The sequence below is a fragment of the Silurus meridionalis genome, chromosome 21, assembly GCF_014805685.1.
Source record: "Silurus meridionalis isolate SWU-2019-XX chromosome 21, ASM1480568v1, whole genome shotgun sequence".
Taxonomy (NCBI): domain Eukaryota; kingdom Metazoa; phylum Chordata; class Actinopteri; order Siluriformes; family Siluridae; genus Silurus; species Silurus meridionalis.
This window is the reverse complement of record NC_060904.1, coordinates 9470423-9491444: the sequence shown is the minus strand read 5'-3', so window position 1 is coordinate 9491444 and position 21022 is coordinate 9470423. Positions and strand designations below refer to the sequence as shown.

Below are 21022 nucleotides of genomic sequence, written 5' to 3'. Positions count from 1 at the left end.
TTTTGAGCAGCGCAATCAGTACAGAAATAAAAAGGGCATCGTTAAAACATTTTTCATATACAGTGTGCATAAAACGACCGGATTCAATGACAGGAGCTTTGGTTGAACTGGCAATAGGGTTGGAAGGATAATGGAAAAAGAAGAGAACGGGTTAGATATTGCGTGCGTGAATGTGTGTGTGTGTGTGTGTGTGTGTGTGTACGCGCCGAGGGAGGAGTCAGACGAAGGAAAGGGCAGCTGGAGTTGCACACTCCACAGAAAGTATCCCCAACGCTCGAAACCACACTCTTTGTTGCCATAAACCTTTAGGAATGCGCGCGCGTTTGTGTGTGTGTGTGTGTGTGTGTGCGTGAAACCGCGCGCGCGCGCTTTGACTTGTAATGATCTGGCAGGCGTGTAGAGAAAGTTGCGAACGCTAGTGCTCTACTCGAGGTGTCCCAGAGAAGGAAAGGAGGAAAGGACCAAGAAAAGAAAAGTCGAATAACTCTTGAATTCAAGCGGGAAGATTGGAGAGCACCACATTTGCGACGAGCAAGGAAAAAAGTGAAGAGGAAAGTTTGGAAAAGTTGAAAATTTTTCCACAGTGGAAAAACCGCATTCCGAAACGTAAGTATGAGAAAATGTGGTTCTGTTTGCAGGTTTGCTGTGTCTATGCGTGCGCGTGTGTGCGTTGTGAAACAAAAAACTTTTTAGAAACACTGTTATTGAACGTCGAAATGTCATATTTCAAGTGGCGACGTCGCAAACCGCGTATATTACAATTAAATGCCAACTACTGTAAAGTAATGACATAAAAAGATATTACATAATAATTAACCGGAAAGAAAGGTTAACATACATTATGTGCCAAATAGTTTAATTTTGTACTGGAACTCAACAGTTTCAAAGTTTGATTCACAATGTTGGCAAACTTTGGTTTATTTCTCTTAACTCAGATTACAGCTTTTCATTGTTTACACATGGAAAACCGCCTGCAGATAATAACTTGGGTTTTTTGTATTAGACTGTATTCATTGTGAAAGGAAAGTTAGACGCCCGTGTTTAGGGGCTGGATCTCCTTTTGGCCTGTACGGTCGCAGTCTTTAGAGATGCTGTTTTTTTCCGGGACAGATTTTGGGGCTGAGCACATTTTCTACGGCATCATGTTACAGAACGATCTATACATGCTTTTCTTCATTCGGACACTTCACACGACGAACAAGCAGGATGTTTTTTAAATTATATTTTGTTTCAAATTCAGTTCCACTTTTATTGTAATTAATTTTTAACCTTGTTTAAAAACAGCTATAATAATTATAACATGGTTCAATTTACAAGAAGCTTACAATAAAAATAATGTTGACTGACGGACTGCATATTTAAGGAATGTGGATGCCTGTTGTTTGAAAACTGCATACAATAATATTTCACATTTGTTTGTTTGTTTTGTTGTTGTTGTCTTCCGTTTTAAACAGAATGATAATTGACCTATATGAAAACTTCTGGTTATGAGTGCACTGTGTGTCGAGAAGAGCTTGAGAGTTTTCGGTCCCGTTTCGTACAGATGTGCCGCCGGGTCAGTGCGACCGCGCGCCGCCCTGTTTAAGTTAAGCCACGCAACACGTAAATGTGGTTTATTCGATATATTCTTTCAACGACAAAATATAAAAATTAACGTAAATGTATTTAATTTTTGTAAGTTAGTTACTGCACATATCACGGGAAACTTGCCCGAAAAAAAAGTGATGGTTTGATCTTTTTTTTCAATAACTTGTGGGGATGTTTTAATTTTTAAGCAGTTTGTCAGAGTTGCAAATTACTTATATTGTGTAAGTATTTTTTTAAATAATATAATTTTTTTTAAGTGTAGACGTTTCCAAGTTTAAATTTGTTTTAAGAAAATTACAAGGTTTGGCCCTGCTATTGAAAATAAACAGGGAAAGCCATATAAAAAAACATTAAGCATGGTTAAGCTGGTGTTCAAGGAGGCTGTTTTTTTATCACATACTTTAGAAATTTCGGTTGTTTTATTGGCTGAATTATTGGCTATTATTAAGTGCTGAATACTTTTTTAATCCTCTGTTGATTAAGTCCTTAATTACATTATGATGTGGAAAGTATCATATATTCATGTGTTGCAATGAAGAGCATTTTACAATGTGTATTACATTTCTAAAGACAATGGAATTCTTGGTACATCCCATTCATCTTGAAAACTGAAATATTTAAAATGTCAGTAATATAAAGTAAGAAAGAAAAACATTTAACAAATTTATAAATGCAAAAATAATAATAGAATACAGAATTTACATCTTACTAACAGGTTTAAACAGTTTAAATTTTAAGATTAAGGCTTTAACATTTTGTTTAATGTCTAATGTGTCTAATATTTCAAAGGTGACCAAATGTCCAGCTTTGCTCTTTTGCATTAATAAAAACATAAATTTTAATGTACTCATATCTTAAATAAATTTTTTCCTTTTATTTTCTCGGATTTCAGTTATTACTGTTTTATTGCTATTATTGTTTGAAATCTGCTTAGACCAGATACTCAGTCAGTGCCTCGAATTTCTGCAAACAAAACATTGTCTTTCACTGCGATTCTGAATGACAGTGGTGACTAGATTAACTTCATTATTGCGTACCTTTTCTTTTTTCCTTTTTTGTCAGTCTTCACTAAACCTAAAAACACACGTTTCTCTAGTTTGTGGCAACCCACAGTCTCTTAGCCCAGTGTTTTAGAAGTGCCCATTGCCTTGAACCTTAAAGCAGCATTCAACGCTACCTGCATTAATAAAGTTTTAGTGTACATGCACATCTGTGGAGATGAGCTGGTTAACAGCAGGCCATTGTCGTGCTAATACATATTTAAAAAGCTCCCTTAGTCTGTCCAAATCAATACGATAATAAGATAGGTGAAAGTTTTTCTTTCCCCTCTAGCATCTCTGGGCTTGATCCTTGATGGAGATTACAGAAGTCCTCTAGGGAGTGTTTAGAGTTTTTTAGTTTGATGTTTGGTGGCTAGGTTTTGTTGATTTTATTTTTGAGCTAATAAGTATGGGAGTGATTTGTAATGATGGATCTTCAGCAGGGAAACAAAAGTAAACACTAAAAGTTGCCTTAAAACATTAACTTTGATAATTAGCTTTTTTTTCCCAGATATCTTTGAATATTTTAATGCTGAACAGTGCAGGTAAATTTGACTGAAATACCTAAATTCATAGTTATTATAATAATACTATATTTAATATTTTGATTCAATATTTTATCAAATAATATTATATTTTGATTATGATTCATTCATATGTCAAATTAAAAGGACATAAAACACACAAAAAAATGGAACACGGTGGGAAGCAGGAGGTTTAAAAAAGTGATAAAAGAAAAAAGTAGGTTGTAGCTTTACTTATGTAATTGGGAGTGTATTGTGGTGACAAAAAGTTGGTCTGTTGTGTTAAAGTGGAGACATTTCATGTCTGTCCATATTTGTGACTCAGAGGAGGTAACAAAGGGGTGTGTCTCCATGCAGGAAGGGTCTTTTCTAACTCCCTCTGTCTGTCTCACTGTCTCCCCCTTCTCTCTGACTAATCCCCAGGCTGAGTCAGCCCTTCAGGGCATGCTTCTGATCTGCCTCTCTATCAGGACAACCCCCTTTTCTCTCCCTCTCCCTCTATTTCCCTTTCTCTTTTCTTTATCTCTTTCTTCTTTTCCTTTTCTCTTTGCGTTCATCTATCTTTATTCTCACTCGTGTTGTTTTTTCTAAGCCCTTTAACATCTTGTTGTAGTCTGTTAACCACAAAAAGCCTATATTTAATAATTTTCATTTCCTTTATTACAAAACTTATATCATTGCAATCACTAAAATAGGCACAGTATACACAGACACTTAAACATCTATTTAATGTCTGTTATAAATAAAAGGATGTTTATTAATTATAGAGTGTTAGAAAATGTGTTACATTTTTGTGTAGTTTTAAAACAAAAAAGCCACTATTTGTGAAGAGGCATGCTTATTTCTGAAAGATAAATAGACCCTGACTCATTAAATCAGGAAAGCTGAGTGAAAAATAAATGTCTACAAATTGGTTCTGTTTCTAAATGTAAAAATGATGTATCAGTGGTGTGAGAATCATTAAAGTCCAATTTTCCATTCCTATGATTATGTCTGCAGCATATACTTTAAGGAAGCAAGATTATTTAATTATTTCATTGTCTGTTTTACTATTTTGTTACATTATGTCTGTACTTCCTCCTGCACTGGAAGCTCCTGTCGCCAAGTCAAATTCTTTGTGTGTGTAAACATAGTTGTTAATAAACTATTTCTAATTCTGATTTTAGATTTATACTTTAGAAAATACTTCGAATGAATTTTGAGTTTAAAAGTATTTGTCTGTGCTGCTATTCTTACATCCAGTTGTTAAAAACACAGTGTGGACTCTGGAAACTTGAGCAGTTGAATGAACTTTATTGGCTCAGAGGTTCCTGGCAAAAAAAAGGTGTGTGTGAGAGTGAGAGAATCATTGTTAATGCTTATGTTTGCTGTTCTCAAACAGGTGATTACCGGCAGATCAGCTGGCATGTCTTTGAGTCTCTTGACAGCCTGTAAAATGTTTAAGCCTTAGTATGAAGCAAGGCAGAGTGTGCTGCTGCTTCATTTGGTGTGACACAGAGCAGTACGAGTGTACATGCCATAATGGGTTATTGTAAAGGTTTTAAATAATTTTTTTAAAGTCTTCAGCAGTGTTTCACAATTTCCAGAGTTAGAGCCAGGCATGACAGACCATTTTCCACAATTATGTCAGTAAATTATTATTTAAAATTAGTTTGCATATTGGGAAGGATGTTTGAATTGTGCTGAATGCTAGCGTGCGCTGCCACTGAGATAATCTATAAATATGATAGAGACGAAAAGCGACTGCTTTTCATAGTTTTATTTGCCATGTCACCTCTTAGGTGACAGCCTAATGACACCCCTTTTTTTAGGAGAAATTATGTATGGAGGCCTATCAAAAGTGATCACTGGAGATAAATCATAATTGGCTGTGTATGGCTGTGTCTTGGCTGTCCACTTACCCAGGATGCCTAATAATGTGTGTGTGAACAAGGCCTAAGTCTATGTTAAAATTCTAATCTTCTTCTCTTTCCTGCTTGTGTATGTGTTTAGTTCTTAAAATGTAAGTGGTTTCCTATTGATTCTGCCTCAAACCTCTTCACAAAAAATATGTCAGTCCGATTCACCTCCTCTCTAAGACAAATATCAGCCCTCCTTATAAAGACCAAATGAGTGGATAAGAGTGTGAAGGGCAGGGTGTTAACTCTGTAAGCAAATTTCAGATGAACCCAAAGACACCTCTTTTGTCAACAGAGCATCTGAAGAGTAATCACTTTTTCTCATGCAAAGTGTTTTAAGAGCCTCACTATGGTTGTGGTGAGAGGGGGAGGAGGGAAAATGCGGGGAGAAGAGAGGTACTGTGTTTTAACAATACTCCACAGGGAGCATTGAAGGAAGACTGGAGCTAATAGCGCTTTTTTACAATGCCCAGTTTCTTACAGAGTGTGGAGTGAGATGCTGGAGCAGAATAGTTTTGTAGACCAGCTCGTTCCATAAAGAAAAATAAGATGGTGAAGAAAGGAGTGAGAGGAAATGCAGCATGTTACAGAGGAAAATAGGTTATACACTTATAAAGCAAAAGGGGCTATATATAAGAAGTGTACATTTTTCTCCTTGCTTTGTAAAGATATCGTGTACTTAGGAAATAGGTCTTCATGAATGAAGAAAATAGTGTTTACAGAATCATTTATTGTTTACACAAACATGCACACGTAGCCTCTGTAGGTCGAAGTGTGTATTCTGTAGGTGGAAGGGGTCTTGAAGTCTCTATTTATTAGAAAAGATGGAACGCTTTTTTCCCCATCATCCTGCAGTTTCTCTACAATTTCTTTGTCTATGAATTGGCAGGACATTAGTCACTACAGACAGGGGAGCTGGAGAGAAGGACACATTGGGAAACAGAGTTTCTCAATGAGTTTTATTTGTTGAGGTTAGTTACTGGGTAAAATGTGCTGTGGCCTGAAGTAGAAGTAAAGAGAGAGTGTGCAAAAATTGGTAGGTAGGTGATCCATTTCAAACAGAGGTAGTGTGGAACACTTAAAAAATTTGAAGACTGAAAAGGGGAAAAGGTGATATGGAGAGAACAGAGGAAAGGAAAAGGGCCAAGAGAGCTTGGAATGTAGAGGGAAAAAGCACAAGAGCTGATTGGGAGAGAAGAAATATCAGTGGGTTTTTTTTGCTCTCTTTCAGAGCCCAGTTTGTAAGTTTCTGTGTACATCTCAAAGCTTCTTTCAGAAAAAGATTGACAGGAAACGTCTTTGAGAACACCCCACCTCCCTGAGTGTTTGTGTGTGGCTGTGTGTAGTGTTGAGTTGGATTTCTTGGAGTAAATTGGTTATGTGTGCATTGTGTGCACACTTCAGTGTGTGCATGTGTGATATGCATGTTGAAGAACACCATAATACATTTGCATGCTCTCTACCATCTTACATTATGAACTGTTTTTAAAAGAAATGAGTCAAAGGGAAATAAACTTACAAAGTCTGCATGTGGGTCTACAGAGTTCATTGGAAATGACAGCTGAAAAGACATTCTTGTTGGTGGCATGCACAGAGCTTCAGATGTCAAGAAAGGGAGGTAGGCTCTCATATAAAGAAGCTTCCTTAGCTTTTAGAATTATTTATACTGTTTGGCTTTTGTGGAGCACTCTAAGCACTTGTCTCCTTCTATTAGACGGAAGAACGCAGCCTAGGCTTTCACACTTCATACTTCCAAATCCCTCCACACCACATGACTGGCTTCATTGAAAATTTCTTGCTACGAATAGATTGCTGGCTGGCCAATGAATAACATTTTTTCCTTTTTATTAGTTTTACTGCAGTTACAAATTTATTAATATTATTTAGATATTATAGTACGATCTACTATGAAAATAGGACATTAAAGAAATAACTATGGTATAATTTTTATTTGGTCAATAACTTTAAAGGTTATTTCAGGTATTAAATGCAGCGTACAGTCTATATAAGTTACATGATTTAAAATTTTTTACTCATTTTGTAAATTGAGGGAAGTTTGGAAGCCTACACATTCTGTCAGGGAACCACCAGCCACGCCTCCCTCCAAGGCTCTAACTCTTACTCAGCCTCTCCCTGCTCTAAATCTCCTACACCTGTTCCTAATAAAGTTCGAGTACACAGGAAAAGGAAAAGCACGAACCGTAGAGCCGGTATAATCCGTAATGCGGGTAGAATCCGTAATGCGGGTAGTCCAGGGACAATCGCCATAGTGAACCGTTGCCCGGTTCGTGCTTTTCCTTTTCCTGTGTATTCAAACTAATAAAGTGTCTAACTGTACTCGGAAACTGTACTGTTTCCGACTCTTGGGTCACGCGTGACACATTCTTACTACCTCTCACATACAGTTCTGTACTTGTTATACCACAAAATGTGAACCTTATGACTGCTCCCTAAATTCTTTAAGACTTTCAGGCAAGGGTTAAATATTAGGGCAGTTTTTAAATTGTAAAACTATTACTAAGGATGTAATACATTAAATATAAATTATAAAAATAAACAATTGCAAAAAGCAACATTCTTCTTTTTTTATTATTATTATTAAATCAAAATAGACCTATTTTGCAATTCAGCTAGTGTAGGAAGGTTAGTGAAGTTACAGAAAGCATGCTTTATGTGGTCAGGCAGTGCGTCACAGGTCTCAGCATGCTTAAACTATTTGATTTGCTTGACCCGTTGCTGGATCGAATTCTCCAGTGCAGATTGACCTTTCCATAGAAGGTGGTACATTTAGTAGAACACAAAGTCAAGTGCATTTACTATCAGCTTGTTTATTATTTAGTGAATTGCTTTATTGGTGTTACATAAAATAGTGCTGTGAATATGCAGAGATATGCTGTAGGGCCACACGATACATAGAAATTATTTAAATATTAATAAATGTGCACAATGTAATATGCACATCATAAAGGCTTGTAATTAATGACAATAGAGACATTTATACAATTGAGACCTAAGGGCCTCATTTAAGGGCCCTTAGGTGTTAAATAAATGAGAAATTTTGAGTGTATGGTTAGTTCGCAGACGAATGCTTAGGCTGATCGGTGTTCATCCTGTTTAGGAAGGGGCATGTTGAACATCGCTATATGCCATGGTACTGTTATTGCACTAATTAGTTATATGACTAATGACACAGAGGGTTGATGTGAGAGCAGCAGCAAAGTGATTTGTCTTCGGATCAATGCAAACAAGCTAAATAAGCTGTGTAAACTCATTACGTTAGAGAGGCTCATCTCTATATTTACATAGATGAACCTGTGCACTGTCCACCCTTGTACATATACTTAGGCAAAGCAATAAATGTGTGTTTGACTTGACTAATGAGTTCATGAGTGTGAGATGGTTTCTTTGGCTTTCTAATTAGATTTTTTTCACATATGTGTAGCAGGATGAGCTTTGTCAATGTGTGTTTTCACACAATGAAATTAGCAAGAGGCAGCTATACATCTTTATTCTGTAGTGGATTAAATAGTTGAGAACAGCTTTTGGCCCTTCAACACAAAGGCTCTGTTAATGAGAAAGGCTGCTTCGTTGGCCCCAGGAATGGACAAGACTTGGGAGGCCAGCTGAGCTCGACAGTGTGGTTGACAGGCTGACCTTTGGGTGGAGCTCATTGTGGGTGGCTGCCATGTTTGCTGATCAGTGAGCTTCATGACTGAGTTCGCCAGGTTAATTTTAGGCTAGAGCGTGACATGGGCTTTTGTCTTCCTTTCCTTTCTTTATAGGAAAAGAGAACAGGAGAGCAGACTTATCAGTCAGCTGATTCTCTCATGAACATCCTTCAGGTTGGGCCTGCACCCATAATTGACTTGCACAACTTCACTTCACTCTTGTTCATCAAACCACTCTTTTACCAGTCTTGCTATGTGTATATTAGTGCATTATCAGCCTGATACATGGCACCACCTTCAGGGTACAGTGTTTGAATCAGTGCGTGCACTTGGTCTTCCAGAATGGTTTAGCATTCTTTGACAGTGACACATGTATCTAGCACAAGTAGTGGGCCTAGGGAATGCCATGATACTGCTTTGCACAACAATATGTGTTTTGCAGAGTTTCCTTGCTGGCACAACTGAAACTGATGTTAGGCATTGGTACGAGCTCCTAAATGTTTGGCTGTAGCAGCTCATCTATGAATATTGAACCTTGAAGCTCCCGAAAAAATAACGTTTCGTTGGGTACAGGAGAGTTGGGTTGTGCATTTAATTATTCAATCTGTGGATTCATAGTGTTTGGATACAATTCGGATTGATACCTGAACATTGCTTTCAGACATATTCCCCTTGCCTTAGCAGTTACTCCTGTTTGACATGGTTTGTCCTTCCTTGCGGTATGGCAAAATCATGGTAACAGATGGACCAGTGAGTCACGAACTAAATATTCTCCTCTTTTGTACTCTTATATGTTTTCTTTTATGTTCTGTTATTTCAGAGCTCCGGCACATGCACAACTTGCCCAAAAACAGCTGATGCCAACCAACAATATACAGTGGTAGCATTGGAATGGAACACAGTGAAAAAACGAAAGCCCACCGAAGCTCAAAACCCACACAACATTACACGTTGGCAGACCTTCAGCTTGTGTCTGGGGGCTTTTAAGTTCTGATCCTTTGTTCTTAATCTAGCTTTATATGTTTCATTGGTTAAATATGATGCTTCTTTTGGAGAGTGAATAAGAATAACATTTGGAAAGAGAATGATATTAACATTTAGAGAGAGAATCAACTGTAATTGTTAGAGAGCCTTCAACCAGCTGTAGTTTAGACTACAGGTAGGCATGGGGATCAAACCTGCTAACAAGTGCACTGATTGGAAAGGCTTGTGGTATTCAATAAATTTTTTATTTAAGCATTTAATTTCTGTATCATGCCTAATGTGTGTGTGTGTGTCTAAAGATATGTTCTACTTAACTGTTATACTTATTTCAGCATACTTTAACAAATGTCTTAATTCCTTCCACCCTTCATTCATTCACTTCCTCTATATGTAGAATTGTACGTTTTTTTTTTTAAAGATAAATTCTTGAAGCAAACGCAAAAAAATCGCGAGCATGTCATAAAAACTGGAAGTAGCCCTGACTTCACACATCGAATTACAAATATTTCCATTACAGAGTGAGTATCCACAGTGACACTGTGCTAACTGTAGTTTCTTTTTTATTCTCCTAGCATCCTTGTGTATGATTTGAAGTTTGATAATAATAAAAAATGTGTGAGGTTAAAGAAACGGCAGCCTCCCACTTAATATATACACTTTATATATACAGTCAACCCCTGATATTCTGCAGTTCGGAACTCGTGGCTCGGAAAATTCTCAGGTTCTTATTTGGAACCTAACTAACAGCAAGTTGCGGATTATTTTACTGAATGTTCAGGAACGTTAGGAATAAAATTTGTTTTCACTAACAAATTTCATACATATTTACACATTTTTGTATTAAAGTGACATAATGTTTAGATTAATTCGCTAAGGTACCATAGGGGCTGTGGGGTCGCATCCAAAATGTAAGGGGTTTTTGGAACTCAGAACTCGGGGTCTTAGAACGTAACTATCACTTCTGGGGGACCACTATATATATATATATATATATATATATATATATATATATATATATATATATATATATATATATATAAATCCCACATTAAGAAATATTGTTTTGTATTATGTATTATGTGTGCCACATTTATTGGAACCCCTGATTTTTATACTTCTTACAACCCCCTTTTGCCAACAAGACAGCAGTCCTTTAACATTTCACATGATTGAATAGATAATAGAGAGAGGGAACTTTGACCACTCCTTTCCAGTCCTGGATCCTCTCTTATGCACTGTCCTTTTCAGATCACTCCGCAGCTTTTCAATTGGGTTGCGGACTGAGATGGCAATGGGAGGAGCTTGATTTGTGTCTGCTGAATCATTTTTGTGTAGATTTTGCCTCATGTTTTGGGTCATTATCCTGCTGAAAGACTCAATGATGACCCATCTTCAGCTTTTTGACAGAGGCCATCAGGGCCTTTGGAAGAGAAACAGGCCCACAGCATCACAGATGCTCCACCATACTTCACAGTGGGCATGAGATGCTTTTCCGCATACTCATCTTTTGTTTTATGCCAGACCCACTTAGAGTTTTTGTTGCCAAAAAGCTTTATCTTAGTTTCATCTGACCAAAGCACACGGTCCCAGTTGAAGTCCCAGTACCGCTTAGCAAACTCCAGATGTAAATGTTTGTGATTGTAGGTGAGAAAATGCTTTTTAATTGCATGCCTCCCAAACAGCTTGTTGGCATGTAGATAGCATCTGATGGTTGTTATGAAGACTTTGTACCCCAAGATGCCACTCTTTGATGCAGTTTTCTAACAGTGAGAGGACAGCTTTAGAGATTTTATAACTTCTCTTAAACTTCACTCCTGGTCCAGCCTTGTTTGTCACTGTTCCATTTGTTTTACCCTTCTCAATGGGTCAAAGGCTTTACATCTGCCTTACTTGAATGGGGTGTTCTCTTGTCTTTCCCATGTTAAAGAGTGGATAAGAGAAATAGGCCTCTGTGCCATGTCATATTTATATGACAGGGAAACAGGAAGTCACGAATTATTAAATAAACGTTTCCAGATACTCTGATCAACTTTAAAAACTACAGTAAAAATTACAAAAATGGTTCAATTAAATTTATTTTATAATACAGTGGAACGCGGTTATGTCGCCACCTAGGGGACGCCAAAAAGCGTCGAGATAACCGATGTTCGAGATAAACGAATTTGGCGGTTCCACTTCAAAAACGTCGACTTAATAGGGTTGGTGAGTTAACCGAGGTCGAGATAAGTGGGTTTGACTGTAATTGTTAGGGGTGCCATTTACTGTGTTAATCTTTTTATTGCAAAAGCATGATCTCACACTGAAAATTGTAGAAAAATCTAACTAACAGAAGTGAATAAAAAAATACACAAAAATAAATGACTAAAAAAATCAGTGTTATTTATAAAATCAGCTGCTCCACAACAGCTGATTTTATAAATAACATTGATTTTTTTAGTCATTAATTTTTGTGTATTTTTTTATTTTTTTCATTTTTTTTTGTTGTTGTCTAATTTTGTGTGTGTGTGTGTGTGTGTGTGTGTGTGTGTGTGTTTATACTTCTTTTTATGTATGTATGTACAGTATGTACCATCCTCTGGCTGTTTGTAAGTGCTTCTGTGTTTCTGTTTCTTATATGTTGTGCATGTGCCAGTGTGTAGTTGTAGTTGTGTAGGTCCCTGTAGGGAAGATTATGATTATAATAATAATGAGGATTCTTTGTATGAGTTTGTATGTGAAGGAATGGAAGATATCTCAGCCTGCGAGTAGGAAGATGGAGAGCTGTTTGAATGTTCTAAAGTTCTTCTGTATCTGGATTTCTGGTGAGATGCACATCTCCCTTTTACTCAGTTTCTCTCCCCCTGTTTCTTTCTCCCTGCCATACTTTTACAACTCTATTTACAGTCATTCAGACTTATCCTAATCCTGCCTCTTATAAGCAGATTGAACTATCTGCACCTTTAAAACACAAAACTTAGATACACAAAATATGATGCAAATGTATAAAGTTTGTATTAGTTGAAGGAAACATAATTCAAATAATTTTCATAAAATGCATTCTAACAGCCGTCTGTTTGCTCCTTTAAACCCTAAGCCACTTATAATTAAATAAATGAACACCAGGTACAAACATGAACGGAGAAAAAGATGTCTTAGGAATGTATTGCTTAATAACTCTTGTAAGTACTTCCACATCAAACTGAATGCTATCTATAAAAGTAATTGTATTTACCAATCTCTCTCTTTTTTCTATACTCCTACTCTCTGTTTTTATCCAAGGATGACAGTCATGACACATTCCGTCTCTTAAGCCTAATTATTTATCACATTTCACCACTATTTGACCATCCTCCTTTAATAATATTATTATTCTAAATAAAGGTTTGTAATTTATTTCACATTCCTTACTCAATTTTATAATCCCCATCTCTTCTTGGTTTGTTTTGAGACAGGGCTGTGTTGTGCACAATGATTTCCAGCCTATTTTCTGCCCTTTAATAAGATGTAAACAGTAAAGCCACTTGGGTTTATACAGGAATTAATAAGAGCCAATAAAGCATGCCAGTGGGGGAAGTGAGCTGTGTTTAAGCAAACATTATGACTCCTCTAGAGGCTTTAGCTTGATGAATTGTCCTGAAGCTCTGGGATGGGTAAAACCCCCTGATTCTGCACTGACAGGGCTAATAAGGTTTTGATGCTTTCTTGATTGTGTAAGTGAGCCAATATCGGTGCTTTGGGAGTGTTCGGGGTTTTGATTATTAGTGTTGTCTGTGTTTCCACACTGCCTGTGATTATCTTCAGCAGTAGTGCAACCGTGTACTTTGTTTTTACAAAGTTTTAATGCTTATATGTATGTTATTTGTGTATAGAATATGAATTTGACATGACTGGATCTTTTTGGGATCTTTTTTGAATTTTCTCTTATGTATTGTTATTGCACTAGCTCCATGAAAAATCATTTTTGACACCATGCTTAATATATTAGAAATTATCTTATGTTGAATTTGCAGTAGAAATGTTTAAATACACAGTAATTAAAATATACTTCTAGCTTCAGTATTTAGCAGTAGAAATTTTGTTTGTATGCAAACAAGAAGGTTGCAAATGTTTTGTGTTTATATTCCAGAGATGAGGATGCAATTTTTAACAGACCAGTGTTTGATCTCAGTCATTGTGTGTGTGTGTGTGTGTGTGTGTGTGTGTGTGTGTGTCTGTGTGTGTGTGTGTGTGTGTGTGTGTGTGTGTGTGTGTGTGTGTGTGTGTGTGTGTGTGAATAAGAGTATGAGAGAGAGAGAGAGAGAAACAGACAGACAGACAGTTTTCATCAGAAAAAGAGTTCCTACCTTCCAACCTCCTACCTTTCCAGCTTCCCTAGGGTGTCTTCACACACACACACACACACACACACACACACACACACACACACACACACACACACACACACAAAGAGATGTGCACACACAGTTCTTTGCCACCCTTTGGACTTTCAGAGTCAATGTCTGTCACACAAACTTCAATTGAGAGCAAGATGCATGCATACACAATAGGCTATACCTTCTCTTTTGACCAAACATTTCCCAGCTTTCAGGGTGAATCTAAATCTGATATAAAAAACAAGTTTATTGTTATCAGGCATAATAATGCTGTCTGTTTAATACCACTCAGGCCCTAAATGCATGCTCATAAAGAGAATGTAAAATGTACTAAAATGCTTACAGTCAAAAACTACATATTTGCAAGAATATGGAAAGCTGTATTGTAAAAAAAAAAAAAAAAATCTCATAAAGCATATTATATTATAATTTATTATAGAAATATATGTATTATATTATATTTTATTGTTTAAGGCACTTTATATTTCTTGGCTTAATACCACGTCACCACCTTGATGTCACATCCAGTGTATAATCAAAGCTATACAAACAGTTAAGCATTGAGGTTGATTAGCTAAGGAAGCCTGTGCCAAAAGGTGGCTTTCTATTTCCACAATGTGTTTGTCTTTTTATTTACTGAGCGGTGTATGACGAAGGAGACCCATGTAGGCAATATGATAAAATTGTACTGTCTGTAACACATCAAGTTAGTGTCCTTCCCAACAGAGAGGGAAAGTGTGTGTGCGGCCCAGAGGTAAGAACTGGTAAGAATTTCTGACCTCTACAAAAAGAAAAACAACAAAATTCCTATATGGAAAATTAGAAAGGTTTGCTTAACCCCAAGTTCACTAAGTGACAAACTCAACAAAGCAGCAAATAGCATAAACAGTAAAAAAAAAAATACAACCCTAGTTCCAAAAAATTTGGGACACAAAATGTAAATGAAAGAATGCAATGATTTGTATATTTATTCATAATTGAACATAGAAAACATCAAATGTTTAAAAATAATAATAATAATGGCTGCAGCACAGCTCAAAAAAATTGGGAAAATTAAGTCTGGAAAAATAAGTGTTATAAAAATTAAACAGTTGGAGAAATATTTTGCAACTAATTAGGTTAATTGACAACAGGTCAGTAAACTGACTGGGTATAAATAGTAAATCTTTTGGGAGGTGGACTCTCCCAGAAATAAAGATGGGCAGAGCTTCAGCAAACTCTGAAAGACTGTGTTTAAAAATTGTGGAACAATTTCAGAATAATGTTCAACATAAAACTGCAATACAGTTGAATCTCTTATTATTTACAGTATAATATAATCGTTACATTAAAATATCATCAAAGATTCAAACAATTTGGATAAATCTCTGTGTTCAAAGGACAAGGGTGAAAATCAATATTGGATGCCCGTGATCACCTGGCCCTCAGGTTGCTATGTCATCCACAATTGCAAGTTAAATCTCTCATGTAAAGAAGAAGGCATGCATGAACATGATCCAAAAACACCACCATCTTCTTGGTGCCAAAGCTCATTTAAAATGTATTGAACCAAAGTGGAAAACTGTTCTGTGGTCAGACAAATTGAAAGTTTAACTTCTTTTTGGAAACCACGGACACCATGTCCTTTGGGCTAAAGAGCAGAGGGACCATCTGGCTTATCATCAGTGCTTAGTTTGAAAAGCCGCATTTCTGATGGTATGAGAGTGCATTAGTGCATGTGGAATGATCAGCTTGCACAATTTCAAAAAGCTCCATCAATGCTGAACTGTATATACAGGTTTTAGAGCAACAAATTCAACTTATTCGCGATGTCCCTTCTTTACTTAGATATAAAATAAATAAATAAACTCCACCGAAAAATATTTTAAATCAGTAAACTTTTGTTTTATTTCTGCGCCAAGTCTCAAATCAAACACCAAATCCGCCATGTTTTACACAATTAACCCTCTAGGTGGCGTTTTGTGGGTTTTTCCCTCATAATGGCGACACGAACTTAAATTACTGTCTTTATTGATCGTACAGATAAAAACAATACATCATTCAAATCTGTAAAATGTCTATGATTTTATATATAAAAGCGTCTTGACTTGACTTGAAGAGGTGCAGTTTCTCCGGTATCACCTCATTAACTGTCCGTGTGGAAACATAGCAAAGGCTCTTAATGATGTTCACACATCTCTGCACTGTTATAGCCTTTATATTTAATTACTGTACATATGCTTACATATATATATCACATGCTGTAAATATGATACATATTTATCTGCACTATTTGCACAATTGCTACTTTTTGCACTTCTGGTAGATGCCAAACTACATTTCGTTGCTGTGTACCTGTACTATGCAATGACAATAAAGTTCTATCTATCTATCTATCTATCTATCTATCTATCTATCTATCTATCTATCTATCTATCTATCTATCTATCTATCTATCTATCTATCTATCTAATCAATCAATCAATCAGTCAATCAGTCAAATATTAATATGATGTGAGGTCTAGTTAACAGCTAAAACAGGTCGAAGTAATAACTACTTTTTACTTAAGTACATGTTGGAGCCAAGACTTCTTTACTTTCACTTGAGTAAAAATGTATAATCAGTACTTCAACTACCCGAGTATTTTAAAACATGAGTAACTGTACTTCTACTTAAGTAATGGATGTGTGTACTTTTGCCACCTCTGTTATTTTCAGGAATATATGTACCCCTAGATGCTAACCCTAGCCTTGAAAGAACTTGGTACTACTATTAGCAAGCTGCAAACAAATCATGCAGATAGACCTTTTGTTATTGCTGTTGATTTTATTCACACAAATTTGAAGACCACGCTTTCAAAATTCTGCCCAAAAAACCCGCAAAAAAACCTGTTGCGTTTAAAAAGAGAAACCATCCTCCCTGACTGCTAATGACTTTGCCTCCTTCTATCATGAGAACACTTTCTTTCGGCTTCTCCCATTAGGGGTTGCCACAGTGGATCATCTGCATGTTTGATTTGGCACATGTTTTTACGCTGGATACCCTTCCTAATGCAACCCTCCCCATTTATCCGGGCTTGGGACCGGCACTAAGGCTTGTGCAACCCTAATGGCTGGGGTTGGTTCCCTGACCGGGGATCGAACCCGAGCCGCAGCATTGAGAGCAACGCATCCTAACCACTAGACCACCAGGGAACCCACTCCTTCTATGATAAAAAGATTCAGAAAATCTGCCAGATTTTCACTTTCTCCCCAACAATGACTACACAACACAGCCGACAATCCACTACGTCTCTGTCAAGCTTCTCAACCTTAACAGAAGATGAGATACTGCAAGTCATCCAATCTTTGAAATCCCACCACCTGTCCTCTGGATCCAATGCCTTCAACTATACTTCAGACCATCACACAAGATCTCCTGCCCTTCATCTCCACAATCAATGGGTCATTAACATCTGGCTATGTACCAACTACCTTCAAGCAAGCAAGGGTCATTCCCATCTTGAAGAAACCTGCTCTGGATCCATCAGACATCAACAACTACAGACCGGTATCACTACTCTCTTTCTAAATCTCTGGAACGCACTGTTTTTAACCAACTGTCTGTCTATCTCTCACAGAACAACCTCCATGATCCTAACCAGTCCTGGTTCGAAGCAGCACATTCCACATAGACGGCCCTTTTGGCTGTTTCTGTGAAACTGCATGCTACTCGGTCAGCCAAGCTGTCATCTGTACTTATCTTCTAGGACCTTTCAGCAGCATTTGACACAGTCAACCACAAGACACTTTTGTCAACAGTCAAGAGCCTCGGTATCCACGGAACAGCATGGGAATGGTTTGCTTCCTACCTGGAAGGTCGCTCATACCAGGTAACATGGAGGGGATCCACATCTGCCCCGTGCAGATTCACCAGTGGTGTCTCACAAAGCTCGGTACTTGGTCCCCTCCTTTTCTCCCTCTATACGCACTCCATTGGTGAAGTCATATCCTCACATGGGTTTTCTTATCACTGCTATGCAGATGACACTCAACTAATCTTTTCTTTCCCTCCATCAGATACCACAGCTTCCACTCTGATCTCAGCATGCTTGACAGACATATCTTAATGGATGAGTGCTCACCAACTAAAACTCAACCCCAGCAAAACAGAACTGCTGGTCATCCCAGGTGAATTATCTCCAGGTCAAGATCTCCAAATAACACTTCATGACTCTCTGCTCTCCCTTTCAGCCACTGCTCGTAACCTTGGGGTAACTATGGACAATGAACTGTCCTTCTTCCCACATGTCACTAATGTGGCTCGTTCTTGTCAATTTCTTCTCTACAACATCCGAAGGATTCAACTATTTTTGTCCATACAGGCTGCCCAGGTGCTTGTTTTATTTCAAGACTCGACTACTGCAACTCTCTGCTGGCAGGTCTTTCCCTGAAAGCTATTCGTCCACTGCAAATGATCCAAAACGCAGCTGCATGGCTTGTGTTCAATCAGGCCAAGTCCTACCACACCACCCCACTGCTGCGCTCCCTTCACTTTCTTTTAGTAGCTGCACGTATCAAATTCAAAACACTGATGCTTGCCTACAAGGCCAAAAATGGACAAGCGCCATCTTACCTCAGTGACCTCATCACATCTCGCACTGCACCACGCTGTCTGAGATCCTCCAGCACTGCTTGACTGGTACCACCTTCTCTCAGAATAAAAGGGATGGTATACTTCAAGGCTCTTCTCTGTTCTGGCACTGAGGTGGTGGAATTTCCCCTAGATGTCTGTACAGCGGAGTCCCTGACTATCTTCAAGCGACGATTGAAGACCTACCTCTTCCGGAAACACTTAAATTAGCACTTTACAAGTTTGCTTTTCACGAGTTATATTTATATTAAGTTTGTAATCTGGTGTACCAGTGTAGATTAATTCATTGCTAGAGACTCAAAGCAGTTTTGTACGTCGCTCTGGATAAGGGCGTCTGATAAATGCCGCAAATGTAAATGTCATGTTTATACCAACATTACCAAGGCTTACAAAGCTATTCACCTCACCCATGTTGGTCACTCAGATCGCATATCTCCATTCCCAATTCTCAAATACATCCCCATTATCAAACTTTTGAAACCCACAGTGAGTACTGTAAAGGTATGGCTGAAGCAGATTTGTCACTAAAACTACTGTTTCAGGACAGACTGGAATGTAGGGCTGGGCAATAAATCGATTTTATCGATTAACTCGAATGTGTAGTTTACATCGATCTGTTTTAATAAAAATCGGGTTTCTCTTTAATGTTCGCCGACGCTCCCCTCAGGGCTCCCATAGTTTCGAACGAACTCAGCCCTCCCCCTGCGCGTTTGCATAGAGATACGCAAACAACATGGCAGGGAGCAAGCAAAGGTAGCAGTACCACCAATTTACTTCAGCACCTTCAACAGAGGCATGCTGTCGAGTGTGAGAGATGTAGGGCCCTACGAAATGAACAAGACAGCGGCAGCACAAGACTGCAGTTAAGCATCTTAAAAATACACGGTTAAGCCAGCCGCACTTTGTTTAGTGTTGTGCGTCTAATCGTACACGTACGGTATGGTGGTGGGAGCGGTCAAAATACATGTAAAGACGCTTCAGAATGGCGTTTCCGTTAAGAAACAGAAAAAGCAGAGCATTTGAATCATTATATTCAAACACTCATAAAACATTTTTTGAGGTTTGCGCAATCTTTCAAATAATTCTTATTTAGATTTTCCCTGTTTATTATATTCTTATTTCAAATTTCAAGTCATATTACTGTGGAGTTTTTAAGAAAAGTAAAGGCAAAATCACTCAAAACCTCAGGTGCATTTTCAATCATGTTCCACATTTAAACACTCATAAAACATTTTTCTTTGTATGTTTGCCTATTTTATGTTATTCTATTTTTACAATTTACAATGGCAGGGCCTGCCATCTTGTATTTTTGGTTTGTTGTTTCTGATTGCACTTTAACCCAAAGTGGGTTATAATCCCAGAAGTGTAAATAAAATTCATTTAATAAAGTTAAAACTTTTTTTTTTTTACATTTTCTTTGTCATATGCAGATTGATTTTAAGCAGGGGGGAAAAAAATTGATTTAAATCGCAAATCAGATTTTTTCTGAAAAAATAAAAAAAAAATGTTAGGCCATATCGCCCAGCCCTACTGGAATGTGTTTGTAACTCCGATTACAATGGATTATCACACGGACTTTAACACTTACAAAACATGCCTGACCCCAACATTGCACCTTCATTGGACAACAGGACTGTATGCTGAGCACAGTTCTCTTCTTCCTTTTTACTTACGACTGCATGCGTACCTGTACATTATAATTAAGTTAGCAGATAACACCATGATTGTGGGCCAGTGATGATGATGATACAGCCTACAGAGAAGAGGTTCAGCACCTGACAGCATGGTGTGCTAGCAACAGTTTTACACTCAAGACCCAGAAAACTAGATGACATTGACATCACAGGAGTTGTGGAGGAGCATGTGACCAGGTTCAAGATCCCGAGTGTTCATATCTCTGATGACTTTTCCTGGGCGTTCAAGACTTCCATCAAAAAAAAAAAAAAAAAAATCACAACAGCACCTTTACTTTCTTGGGGAACAAAGAAAAGCACAGCTATTCCCTCAGGTCCTACTGAACATGTGCTGTGCACTATAGCAAGCATCCTCCCACACAGTGTGGTACTGCAACTGCACTGTCTGATATCAGAAGTCCCTCCAGAGAGCACTGAAAACTGCCCAATGCATTGCTGGTGTCCAGCTACCTTCTATCAAAGACTGCCATCACAAGCACTGCCTACGGAGAGTAAGGAGCATAATCAAAGACATCTCTCTCATCCTAACCATTGTCTGTTCCCTCCTCTACCATCTGGCAAATGCTACGGGAGTCTTCGCTGTTACACTGTTAGACTTGAACAGTTTCTTCATAGCTGCTGACAGCCTATTGAACTCTAAAGTCAGACACTGAAGTGTACATA

General features: G+C 37.7%; 1 protein-coding gene across 2 annotated transcripts in view; it reads left to right on the top strand.

The window, feature by feature from the left end:
- The first annotated feature begins 228 nt into the window (after nucleotides 1-228).
- Nucleotides 229-21022, top strand: part of gli3 (GLI family zinc finger 3) — a 183027-nt gene continuing 162233 nt past the window's right edge. For both annotated transcript variants that reach the window (XM_046833532.1, XM_046833537.1), the window contains exon 1: nucleotides 229-606. The gene's annotated coding sequence lies outside the window, so the exon portion shown is untranslated. The remainder of the gene's footprint in view (nucleotides 607-21022) is intronic.